Source organism: Vidua chalybeata, chromosome 6 (assembly GCF_026979565.1).
Source record: "Vidua chalybeata isolate OUT-0048 chromosome 6, bVidCha1 merged haplotype, whole genome shotgun sequence".
Lineage (NCBI taxonomy): Eukaryota > Metazoa > Chordata > Aves > Passeriformes > Viduidae > Vidua > Vidua chalybeata.
In genome coordinates this window covers 24,942,873-24,948,903 of record NC_071535.1, presented here as the reverse complement: position 1 = coordinate 24,948,903, position 6,031 = coordinate 24,942,873, and positions in this window count along the sequence as shown.

The window sequence follows — 6,031 nt, the reverse complement described above, 5'->3', positions numbered from 1 at the left end:
ACATTAAAATTTTTCAAGCTTTGGTAGCCTTGTTTTAACCTACAAATTGGATTTAGATCTCTGAAGTGTTGAAAGGAATTCTGTAATATGTGAAAAGGTAAGTGAAGAACAAAAGGCAATGAGTGACAAAAATAACTTTCTGTACGTGTATAGAAAAGGCTTCTTTATCAATAGTTATGTTTCAGAGGAGATGCAGTTTGGTTTTTGCCAAACACACAGAGTAAATTGATCTGCTCATCTTTCCCACAATGAAGTATCTGATACATTTAGTTTGAATGGGATGGATTTAACCTGACAATACTTACTAAGTATCATGTGGAGTTTAGCTTAGGTATTTCATAATAAGCAGGTCTTAAACTTTCCAAATGCATTTGAATTTTGGCACTTTATTATAGTGTTTGATTTTAAACTATAAAAATGGGCTATTTATAGTCCGTGAACATCTTACTCTCTATTTGTAAGCCAAGGCCTGTGTAAGTAGCTCACCACCTCCATCAAGTGGTAAGAGATGATTAAGTACTGAAATTTTCACTCATTTTGAAACCTATGCTGTCTTCCAACAATAGGTTCAATTTGTTCTGTGTGAGGTTTTGTTCTTTTTCTTTTAAGTAGAAAGAAAAAAATAGGCTTAGACTTTTATCAAAAGAGAGATGTGCTAATACAGCTTCCCATCTCCTGGAAAAAATTCTTCATTTATTACTGTTGGAAAGAACAGCTTTCCCCTCCTCCCCCCTTTTTCTTAGAGGACAAGGGAGAGAGGTAAGGAGAAAGAAACCATGTGTCCAATAGACTTTGCATTTAAATAGCTAAAATCTTCAGTCTTCTGTGAGGCTTTAAGCAACCTAGTCTAGTAGAAGGTGTCTCTGCCCATGGCAGAGGGGATGAAACTTGGATGATCTTTAAGGTCCCTTTCAACCCAAACCTTTCTATAAATCTATGATGAGAGATTGACAGATGACAGCCCTGTCCATACAGCCTTTTACACGTGGCAAAGTAAGCTCTATTCTGAGGGTATGTGATCATTCTAAGCAGGTTCCTAAATATGCTATTCCCAGGGAGAAGCATGGTTGCTGCTGGAATTAAGACCAGGTAGACAGTGTTATTACCTCTGGAATGGAATTTGTAGTCTACAACTGAAAAGCACAGCTTGTATTCAGTAAACCTGACATTTACTGGAAATGCCAGCCTAAATGTACTTGTATGGCATTATGTAGGCTTTTGTTTCCTTGCATAGAAAATGGTCCTGATGGATCAGATGTGACTTCTACCATTTAAGACTCAGTACTTTTTTTTTTTTTCTGGAACTACCAGTGGAAAGCTGAAAATTGATATTTTGAGCTGACTCCTATTTCAGTGTGCTGGCAGCCCTGCAGACCTCACTTCTAAAAATTTAACTTTCCCATATGTTGCATGAAAGGTCTGAAGGCTGAAAATAATCTGACAGATTCACTAGCTAGGGCTAGTTTAGGGCTAGATTAATTTAGCCTTAGTTACCCTAGGCACTGACTGAGACAGCATCACTTTCTGATGGGAGAAAATACTGTATGATTTTGTAAGTTAGAATTGTTTCAGATGGTAATGGGTTCAAAAAAAGGCCTTGTAGGTAAACTTTATGTTTGGTATTTGTAAGCTTCACAAGTGTCAATGTTACTCTTTCAGTTTGGCTTCTCTGTATGAAAGAATATGAATATATAGTATTCAGGCCATTTTAGTAAGGCAGTAATCTTCAGATTTTCCTAGAACAGGTATTTTAACCACAGACATGGTATTTTTTGTAAGATTTGAATTGCTAGATTTTTTAAAAATCTGGCTTAAATTTTAGAACATAGTAATTTCTTTGAAAAGCAGAAGAATACAGAAAGCACACTGTTCAAGAGGTGGTTAGCAGCAGTAGAATTTGTGTCCTGTATTATGGAAGGAATATCTTTAGACATCACCACTGTCTTCACAAATAGCAGCAAGCTGGAATAGGACAACAAAAATTAAAATAATCGGCATTATTTGATTAAATAGGGCAACACAAGTGGATTCTCCTTTTCCTATAAGTAAAAAATCTGAATCAATTGCCCAGAGTTGGAACACTGAATTTGCTTTTCTTCATCCCCCTGCTCCCATGCTCTGGAGATCCATGACGGTGAAAGTCTGCCTGCAGGTGGCAGTAAATTTATACCGAAGCTACTTGATGGTAGTTTCGAATTTTCTGTCTGGATCCTGTGAGATTTTTTTTTCAGTTTCTCTTAGTTATAGTACAACTACTGGTTTTAATCCTAATGCATACTAATTAAGGGATATTTGGAAAGAACAGTACTCAGAGTTCTAAAGGAGGATTATCTTCTGCTACTATACTGTGAAAGAAAATCACTATGTAAAGGCTTAGGAAGGAACAGAAATGGATTAGATTCTGTCTAGTTGCCATAGAAACAAAATATGTAATTAAACAAAATGAAATACATCTCTTACACTGATGAAAGTGTTAAGGAAAGGTGGGACAATGCAATGAGTGTTTTAACCTGCAACACCAAACCCAGAAATAAAAAGAGAGTTCAGGTTTATTTTTCTAATGCAATTTTCACTTACTGCACTTTTTGTGCTTGGTTGACTAAAGCAAAAAATGCTTTGCTTCCTAGGGTGAATCTATAAAAAGGAGTGTCAATAATAATCAGCATTAAGTAATGCCATGCAAATTTATGTCAATACTGTTGTAGGTTAATAACATTAATATTATGTGATACTAATAATACAATTAAATGAATCTTAAGCACATGCCTTATTTGGAAAAAAGCTAAACGGTATGAACAGTTTAATTACAATTTAAAATAATTTTTAACAGATCACTTCAATGTTTCTTATTCTATAAGATTATGCAGACAGTTTCTTACCTCTGCTCTATAGCTAATAAAGACAATTTATTAACAAAAAATGTGTGTCAAAAGAACTTCCTTTTAACCAGATAGTAAATGCTGTGGATTTAGGATGTTTCAGAGCCCACAGTTAGTGCCAGGTGCCAGGAGAGGGCACTTTGAGGTTTCTCTTGAAACACTATTTGAGGTTTCTCTTGAAACACATTACTTTTAAAAGAAGTTTAAGTCATGTTCTCAGACTTTTCTTTCTCATTCCTCTCCCATAAAATTTCACAACTTAAAGTTCAGAAATGTAGCAGTGATTGTTACTTCTCTTTGTTAGCTTAACCCTGAAGGTGACTACATTCTGCTATTTATAAATTGAGGAGACTTATTTCCATGGTAAGATCTCTTATTTACCACATCTCAGTGTGTGGCCCTGGGAGGTGAATGGAAATTGGCTGGCTTTGTATATCACATGACCAACACTACTCTTAAAAAAAAGAAAAAAAAATTATGGTATATGATTCTTACCTTTTTCCTTCAGAGTGAAGGAAAAGTCAAAGAAATCCTGCACTCAGTTCAATGTATGACTTCAAGTTCAGATGATTATGCCAAAACATGTCTAAAATACCAGAATCTACCTTATACAGACAATATTGATCTTGGAAGTACTTTATGTGGCACATCTGCATTTGCTTGCCAGGCTTCTATGTGGAATGAATAATTTCTTACAGTCCTGCTGAGGACATAGCAGCCTTGATTTAACACTTATTCCCACGGCTCTGCACCTTGGGGTGGAAACAAACTGGAGGAAACACTGAATGGACACAGAGAACCAGCTCTGCTGCAGAGGCAAAGTGTGTCCAACATCCCTCCTCACTCAAAACTAAAAGGAAAATGGAGAAAAGGGAGAAAAAGATTGATTCATAGAATTTTCTGGGGTAGGAATTTGAGATCTGCCTGCCTTTTATTCCTCAAGCAACCAGTTGCCTCATCCTCAGGTGTGTCTGTGTGTGTTTGGCTGTATTTACACTGATTTCTAAAGCATCTGAAGCATTAGTCCAGCTAACGAACTCTATCAGTGTAAGTATCTTTAAAAAAAAATCCCTCAAATCCTAGAAAAGTGCATTGATTTCCCCCCCCCCCCCTTTCTGGGGGGAGGGGGAAGCAAGGCTAGGATTAGGTCGGGGATGTTTAAACACATTTAAATCATCAATATTTTAGGATACCTGCCACTGGTAAAATTTCTGAAAGCACAAATTTTTAGTTTTTCAACAGACAAAGTTGCTTGGAGTTTCTCATAACTACAAAGCCTACGGCAACTAATAAACTCTTTCTTAAGTGTTATCAGTAGAAATTTTGTATTATCTCACAGGAATAAAAAACTGTCACAATTTATCTCTTGCCTTAAATTAACACCATGCTGTGCTCCAACACTGTGTTAAGGATCTGTAAAATACCAAATTCCTAATTTTCTCTAGCTAACACTATACTGATGTTCTTGTACTTACTAATGTTATAAATTTCTTGACTCCTAAACCATCTGCAACTTCCTAAAGGCTGAGTCAATTCAATGTTCTTTTCATCCCTGACTTTGTTTTAACCAACCAAATAATTTCCAGCCTTTCTTATAAAATGAGAGGTAGGGAAGGGCACACGCCCAAAACCTTGGGGGATCAAAGCTGAAGGTCCTTTTCAGGCCTCTTTTCAGCCTGTTTTTCAAGCCTCAAGCAGTTGAACAGCTCAATCTTATCTCAGTGTGACTGCTGCCCTGCTAAGTGGCCTGAATACTGGTGGTACCCTAGAAGTGGGAAATTTAGGGTGAGCCCGATCCCTGAAATGTGTGCAGTTGGTTTGTTGTTTGTTTATTTTCTGCCTAATCCCACACGGCTTGTTTCTTACATCTGTTGCCAAGGTTTCTGAAGCTGGAGGCAGCCAGCAGAAGGCATTGGGTGCTGTCTAGTGGCAAAGTTATTCAATATGAAAAAGCCCTACACAGTGGTGGTAACCAAATACTGAAGTGCTTCCAGAAAACATTAATGATAGCACAGGCAAGAACTTCAACTAGTGAAAGTGCAAGTCCCTGAGATTTGGTGCTGAGGACACTCCCTGCAGGTCTGGGATACACAGCTTCAGTGCCTGTCCAGAAATGGATGTGTGTTCGAGTCAGAGATGTTGTAGCCAGCTGCAGGCAATGACTGTATGTGTTTGCTCTTGCCTCAAAATTAGGCAAAGCTTTGCTACTCAGTTCTTAGGTACTACTGAGAGTTTGGCTCTTAATCCCTGAACTCATCTGTCCCCACTTGTAAAATAGCACTTCCTTGAGGGAAGCCAAAAGGTTTAAGGTGTTTGACATTGATTTATCAAATTATTTGGTTGTGGTTAACCCTAGAACTAACAAAATTAGGCAGTTATGTTACACAGAATGTATTTTGAGCACGACACAATAAATAAGTTCTTTTGCATTTAAAGTTGTGAAGCAGGATCTAGGTTTTAGTCATTCAAAGGATGATCATTGGATTGAAGAACAAGAATAACTGCAGTTAGGCAAAATCTGTGCATGGTATGTAAACGCTAGCTGACCTTTTCAAGTTTTTTACCATTTTAATAGCAAGAATCAAATCACAAATCAGTTTTGTGAGTATATAGTTTCTGTCTCCAAAACTCACTTGTGATGAATAGCCTAAAACTCAGCACCTATGGAAAAAGTTGTGAGATCATGTGTTAAAATATATTGTTAGTTGCACAACATTTACTAAATTCTCATCTTTGTCCAGGGTCTTTTATTCTCTGATTGTGTGGTCTTGCTGCTTGTATAACCGAAGTATTCATTATATCTCTAAATAGAAACCAAAGGAAAGCTTTTTGGGATGAAATGCATTTTTGGTTTGGTTTCGGGTTTTTTTTGGTTTTTTTTTTTAATTCTTCCAGTGTTTGAATTTTAAATAGTTTGAGATGCATATAAATATTCCTAATGATTAGGCAGTAGTCAGCCAACTCCAACTTGCCTACAAATGAACATTTTTAATCAAGCTTCATCTGAATGGGGTTCTATCATAAAAATTTCACACACAAACTTGAAGAAAGCTTATTGTTTCTCATTTTAAATAATGCTCATTCTTTGTGGGCTTCTGGTTGGTTGATTGGTTTGTTGTTGGTGGTGGTTGTTTTTTTTTCCTTTCCTGGGA